Source organism: Morus notabilis, unplaced genomic scaffold (assembly GCF_000414095.1).
Source record: "Morus notabilis unplaced genomic scaffold, ASM41409v2 Scaffold45, whole genome shotgun sequence".
Lineage (NCBI taxonomy): Eukaryota > Viridiplantae > Streptophyta > Magnoliopsida > Rosales > Moraceae > Morus > Morus notabilis.
Genome location: NW_010366164.1, coordinates 237,414 through 245,429, shown reverse-complemented (window position 1 = coordinate 245,429; position 8,016 = coordinate 237,414). Strand labels below are relative to the sequence as shown.

General features: G+C 29.5%; 1 non-coding gene across 1 annotated transcript; it reads right to left on the bottom strand.

Annotated features, from left to right (window-relative positions):
• Positions 1 to 7,113: 7,113 nt before the first annotated feature.
• TRNAE-UUC lies at positions 7,114 to 7,185 on the bottom strand. Its single transcript has one exon. It is a non-coding gene; the product is annotated as a tRNA-Glu (tRNA).
• Between the last annotated feature and the right edge of the window lie 831 nt (positions 7,186 to 8,016).

The window sequence follows — 8,016 nt, the reverse complement described above, 5'->3', positions numbered from 1 at the left end:
GTGTCCGCTTTGGCAATACGTTTTCAAACTCATATAAATTACGTGGTATAATAATGTGATTATATCAAATCATAATAGGTTTAGGTGTTCTGTTTAGCAATTTGATATAAATACCCACAAAGCAACTGTTATTACTAGAATGGTAATCACAGATTCATGGTAATAAGGGAGGCTGGACGGTCACGAGCTTATTCTGAAAGTTTGGCACTAAAAAATGTGACACAATTTTGCAAACTAGATTCATGGTAATGCCTTTTGCCTACTTGTGACTTGTGAAAAGGATTACCATTAGATGCAGTTGCCAAAGGATGTAATTGCAAGTGAGTCATTTTCACTCGAGTTCTCAAGTGCAAGATATGCAAATAAATGGGAATATTAGCCCCTGTTTGTGCCGAAATCATGCGAATCCACTAAATGCTCCACCATCCGCACTTGCAACTGTAACCGAGTGTGATCACTTGACCTGAACGAACTATGGGCTCTAATACCACTTGTTGGGAAGACATCACATGTGAAACTGACTCAACACACTTCAAGGGCCTAACTTAACCTAAAAGGTTAACCTATTAAATCTTGGGTTAACCATTTCACGTCTTCATCCACTTTCCATATGAGACAACACACACACACTTTTCTCAACAATTTCAACAACTCAAACTGCTGTTTAGGATTCAAACCTTAGTTCACGATTCAAACTGGTGTTTGGAAGAGGAAAATTCAAGGACAATTCAAACCATTAACAATGATTTAAGGACAATTTAAACCATTAACAATAGTTCAAGGACAACTCAAATTGTTGATTTTAGAAATCACCTTACCCCTAAATTCTGACAATTCGAATTGTTGTCAACAATCTAATAGTTCCAGATTTTACTTTTTTTTCTCTCTTTAATTTTAATCTTAAAAATGTCACAACTTCTTCGTTTTAATTTGGATTGAGATGATTTTTTTAATGTGTTCATAATGAAGAGAGGAACAAATCCACACTATTATTGCATATTTTTTAATGTCATTTATAGTGAGGTTGTATAAGATTTGTTATAAAACTCTAATGATAGTTTTCAACACTTTATCTAAACACAGTTTAAATTTTATGGGAACAACTAAGAGTATATATTAGCTCCTACCTTTTCTTTTTGTTGCTATTCACTAGAATGTCTGCCTATGATTTATGTCGTTTATTTTAAAACTAGTTAAAAATGCACATTTTTTGAGCATGACTCATTTAAAACAATAGTTATACTGAGAAAAAAAGAAAAAATAAATGATAAAAAAATAAAGATAAAAGTGAGAAAAAAAGATCTGAAGTAAAAGACCTGAAAAAAAAAGAAAACTTAAGAAAAAAATGTGTGAAATATTTTTAAACTTAAGTTATAATTTATGAGGATCATAGGTAAAAAGATATTTATGTAGGGACACATTTGAGAATGAATTAATTTAATAGAGTAATTAGAAAAAAAATATTTTAAATAACGGTAAGAAATGTATTTAAAGGAGATATATGTAATAAAAAAAAAGATAAGGGAAGAAAAAGAAGAAAAGAAAAAGAAAAGTTAAAAAAAAAAAAAAAAAACAATGCAACGAAATGCAGGGAAAAAAAATCTAATTAGGGAAATATATGAGCAGAAAAAGAATATAATGTTATTATAAACAAATAATATATATTATATTAGGAAGAGTCTTGCATCCGGCAATCCAAAACTGGTTAATATGTCAGGCAATCCTTTTGAACCGTTGGATGAAAACATTAAAGGCTGGATTTTCATAAGGGCAGGCTAAGACCATGTAATAGTTTATAGATGGGTAGGGGCTATTAAAATATTTGACAAATAACGTAGGCTCTAGTAATATTAAATGCAATTTAAAATGAGTAAAAGCAAATCTTGTTGTTGTTTTAATAGGAGAGAAGTGCTTGATTCATAATCATCTCTGTCTGTCTCATTCATGTTTATGTTTATCCTGGTTCAAATTAGTTCATGACAAAATTTGCTTAATTACTATCGCACAAATTGCACCCGTTAGACATATATTATATGTTCTCTTTTAAAAAAAAATAAAAAAAAAAAACCTATTCACTTGATATTATATACACAGTCATGCACATTAACATATTTATAACGGTTATTAATTAAACTATTTGGGTGTCACGTGAGGAGTAATTTTGTAAGTTGTATCTCCTGTTAATGTTTCAATTATTATGACGTTGTTTCTAATTATTTAGTAATAGAGGACTCATTTGATTGTTAATACACAGTTAACACTAACATTATATTTGCTAAAATGAAAAAATGATAAGAAAAAAGTTGGATAAATTTTAAAGTAGAAATGTCATTTTATGCTATTTTTTATTTTTATTTAATAGGTCAGAAATTAAAGAAAGTTAAAAATATTATGTATTTATATTTAGACACAAGCATAACATTTGCTAAAATTTTCGGGTATCAAAATATTTAATCTAAATTTAGGCAAAAAGAATGAAAATATCACTTATTAATATTTAGTCTAAAAAATTGATTTCAGGATACTAAAATGGTATCTTTTAAAATGTGATGGTAATATTTTAATATATCAAGTGTGACGACACCATATTCATGCATTTGTTCTCTTATTTTGTTCCATTGATTCTGTATGCATTTTGAAACATCGTTTAATATGAAATTTAGGTTCAGTTATTATCTTTGTATAAGTATAATAGGCCAATTCATATGCTTAATCATAATGCTTTATTACTATATTTATACATATTAGTTGAAACTACACGCGTACGCGTGCTAGATTATATAAGTAAGAATGAAAAACATATTTATTAGGGTTCATTTAGAGAAATAAAAAAATGTATAATAGGACAAAAAGAAAAATAATGAAAAAAAGGGGAAGAAAAAAAAAGAGAGAAAATAGAATGAAAATAAAAAAAGAAAAAAAAAACCTCATTAACGAAACGTTTTATTAGGGGAAGATGATTTAAAAAAAATAGACAAGAATATTTATGAGAAGAAATTAGTTGAACGGAGAATTAAAAAGAAGTATATTTATGAGGGATAATTTAGAGAAAAGAAAAAAAAGAAAAAAATGTACAATAAGGTAAAAAAGATAAGAATTTAAAAAAAGTAGAGAAAAGAAAGAAAGCAAAGAGAAAAATCGGAGGATAGTTTTAAAAATAAGGGAGATTTTTTGGTACGCATGGTGTACTAATAGATTAGGTTTTTCTAACCGTTAGATCTGCGTACTTTTTGACTTTTACATGATTTTATGCAGATCTCAAAATAAAAAACCTAACCTACTAATATGTTGGTGTATTAGAGAAAGTCCTTAAAAATAAAAAGAAAAAGAAAAAAAGTAAAATAAATAAATAAATGGCGAGAAAAAAAGGTAAGGAAACGGGGTAATAAAACCAAAAAAAATGATTCACGCTTTTATATTAAGTATGGAGTAGTCTTTCTAATACTTTTGTGTTTTGATTTTACTCAACTAAGTTTAACAATCACAAGCTTGTTTACTTTTGATACTACTAATTAATTTCAATATTATCTATATTTTGCTATCCTCGTTTGCTATTTACTCTATTAACTTCTCACTATTGAGTTAAATGAATTCATCTATGTGTATATTACTCTCAGCATTACTCTATGCTCGTTTCATTATGTTCTCTACATATTATTCCTACTCATGTTTATCTTTGTTTAATTTAATGCATGGTAAAGTTTATAATTTTTTTTTTCAAGCCCAAAACATGGGGTCATTAAACTAAGGTTAACTGTTTAACTCCTATTAAATTTGTTACATTAAGGTTGTGCTTCTGAGATACATGCGTCTCCTCTTATTAAACACAAAATAAATTATGTTACAACGTTTTGCTTCTTCAAATACACTTTTTTTGGTACAAATGTACACTAGCAGGTATCTGGTCTTACAATGTCGTCCATCTAGCCAATTTACCAATTTTTTAAGCCTTCGTACAATTTACCGTTTGGTTAGAGGATTCGTTCTCTGATTCGAATTATGGTTCATGGTTCGCTACAGTATTTTCTCTTACAAAAAACACACGTAAATAAAAAATAGTTCTAATCCATGAACCAAACAGGCCCTTCAACTCATTTTTATATCGTTTCTTACTAATACCTCAACCTTTTAACTCCTACAAGTGCTGGAACTTCGGCCGGTAGGCCGCCCGAAGCCTGAATTTTTTCAGGCTCGGGCGGGCAGGCCCATTTACCGGCCCGTTCAAGGTGTATTTTCGGGCTCGGGCTCGGGCAGCCCGAGTTTTGAGATCACGCTGGAGCTCGCCACCGTGTAGGTGCCGTCGACCGCCGTCCGCCGGAGTTTTTGTTTGAATTTTTCTGACCAAGCCCAATTTGCCCGAATGCCCGACCCGACCGAACCCGAAAGTTTGAAAAAAAGGTCAGAAAATGACCGTTGGGCTGCCCGACCCGAATTTTGCCCGAAACCCCAAATTTTGCCCGAATACCCGAGATGCCCGATTTGTCCGAACTGCCTGAAACCCGTCCAACGGCTAGTTTTTGCCCGAACCCGCCCGAACCCGAACCCTAAACTAGCCATTTTTGCCTGAATTTTTTGAAAAAAAAAAAAATCAATTTTTTAACCCAAAAATTTCCCTATAAATACCCCCTCATCCCCTACACGTTTTTCTCACTCAAACTCTCTCAATCCCTCTCAATTTATCTCATTCTCTCTCAATTTCTCTCAATCTCTCTCAATTTTTCAAATCTCTATTACAATTTTTTTAAAAACTATCACATTATCCAACAACGCGGCGATCCATAACAATACAAAACATTAGGTATAGTAATTTTAAACTTTTTCCCCTGACATTTACTATTGATTACAACCATTTGACATGAATATAGTATTTTTCCTCGTTTATCATTCAATTTTATTACTCATTTTTATAAACAACATTTTCTTTACAGAAATGAACAACTATCGGTCAGCCTATGGGGACATAAAGCGGATCAATTTGATGAAAATATGGTCAAAACAATGAAGGCACCAGTTGTGGCAGTTTTCTCAGCAATGTTAACAAAGCAGTATCTAGGTATTTTTACCAATACTTTATTACGACATTTTTACATACATATATAAAAAAACATTGCATATATTTATTATTTACTCTATTATATTTCAAGGTAACTCATATGTTTCGAGTACATCAGCAACAATCTTCTATATTGATCCAGACATCCCAGAAACAACAACGTTAAAGACAAGGTAAACACATATGTAATAAAAAATATATTCTGATAAATTTATGATATTAGATATTTATACATTTTATTTATATCTTCCTTAACCTATTCGTATTTTCATATATATAGATTTTCCCACCAAAATCAACAAATTGAATTCCTACCACCACCAAAAACGGCCATCCAAACAATTGAAGAACAAATGTCAGCAAATAGAAGAACATAGACGAACTTAAAACATTGAATGCACAGAATAATCTGGTTAGTACTATTAATTTTTTACTACATTTATTCAACATTTTAAAACCACAAAATTATATATTTTATGCAGGGTGAAAAATTCACTGTAAGAGCGACCATAGTAAATTTTCCAACATCCCAAGGATGGTTCTATAATTATTGTCCCAGATGTTATCGACAGTTGAAACATGCAAGAATAGGTTGGTGGTGCGACAGTCATGGCCATATAAAGTCAACACCGTCTCCATGGTAATTAAATTTATTACCACATCATTTTTATTTATTATACATATTTTTTTACTTTATCAAAAAAATAATAACATTAAAAATATATATATATATATATATATATGTATATACGTTACAGGTACAGATTAACAATTCAAATTGAAGATCATACTGGAGACATGGAAGTTATCGCTTTTGGCAGAACCGCTCAGGCATTAATAAAAAAACCATGTTCTGCATTAACAATTGATGAAGGCTTTACTGATCCATTTATAATACCACCAGCTATCGATCAGATCCGAGGACAATCAAAAATCTTCCAACTCTTCTTTCAACAACGTGGCACCCAGATGAGTACTTTAATTTCCAAAATATTTGAAGACATTCATGTTCCACCATCGCCACCAAAATAGTTAACTGCAGGAACAGACGAACCACACAGGTAAATAATGCTTTCAAAATTTTTTTACCAACTATACATAAATAACATTGATATTATATTAACCACAGTTTTAAAAATGTTTTCATTTTTCAACTCGCAGGCAATACCATCATCACAACTATCGACACCAACCAGACTTGATCCACACACTCCAACACCAAAAAAACCTGGCACAAGGTAAACCACATTCAACCTAACAAATATTATCAATTTATTTAAAAACATAGCTACAGATTATTCCATTTTTCCAGTCCTAAATCAAGAACAACAAGACAATCTACAAAACGCCAAGAACAAGGTATTATAAATATTTGTATACTATTTATTTCATAATTTATATTTTAAACGCCTTTATTTCTATTAGTGCTTATATTTACAACTCTTTTTTCCCTTTCTAATACTTGCAGCTGATAAAAATGAACTGCTCAGGAACAACAACGACATCGTTCTTTATCCTGTACATTATGTATATATATAAATATTAAAAAAAAATACTATATATGTATGTATAAATATGTTTGTACAAATTTTATATTTATCATATAATACACTACTATATAATATATGTATATATATTAATATATTTTCATTATAACTACCATTGCGTTATACTACATTCCGCGGCAACGCGCGGATCTCACACTCGTACTTGCTAAATCAAACCACAAAAGCTAGATTACAAAATATGTAACAATGAAAACTAGAACAACATCGTGAATTCATTATCACATTATACAAATGACAATTAAACTAAAACTCTTGAGTAGTAAATTAGTCTCTTAATCACAATTATTATGCATAACATATATAATAATTTTCAAAAATAAAGGATTATTTATGAAGAAGTATAAAAAGAGAAGAACATGTTCTTGCAATTGAGCCCATTATCATTGGCCGAAGAAAAGGATAACAAAGCTTAACAATCAGTCGTAGGAGAAAACTCAGAAGTCAGAACACCACATAAAAAGACATCCTAGAAACGACGTCATAGAAAAACATTTCCGTTGCCGGGAATCGAACCCGGGTCTCCTGGGTGAAAGCCAGATATCCTAACCGCTGGACGACAACGGACTCGTGATGCTTCTGCTTCTCATAAAATCTATATTGAAAATTATTAACCAGTTAACTAAAAATATTGCGTGTAAAACCAAATCCAACATTTTTTTTTTTGAAAAAAAAATCTAACATCTATTCTATAACATATATAGAAAGTGGTAGTACATTGAGGTTCATATAACTTCTCTCACAATGCGCTATTCATACTTTTATTGTTTAGTGATTGTTTTTGTTTCTTTTAATTTATACTTTTATTTGCTTTTCATTTTGCTTTTATCCCAAATATTTTACATTTAAAATTGATATTCTAATTTTTTTCTAAGGAAATAATTTTTTATGTATATATTCATTTAATTTTTTTTATAGTCCTTTAAAATATGTTTTTGACAAATATCATAAATTCATTGTTTTCTAATAGTTATATTTCTTTGTAATCTGCATTTAAATTTCTTTGACAAATATCTTCCTTTAAATATTATTTCTTTGTAATCTTCTTTAACATTATTTTGTCAAATGTAGTCTTTATAAATATTGTTCTTTAATTTTGTTTCTATTATTATATTTTTTTCAAATGTGTCCATACTTGAATATTCTTTTTACAATCCTATAAATTTTTTTGGTTAGATTTGATCTTCATAAATTCATTGTTTTCTTAATTGCTTCACTAATTTTCTTTTTCCACAAATGTTCCTATTCAAGCATTATATATATACACGCACACAAAAATACACACACATATATATTATATTATATAAATATTTATTTATACAAATAATAATAAAATTAAAATACATAAAAAATAAAATCATACAAAAATTAAAAAAATCTAATAAAACCAAAATAAAA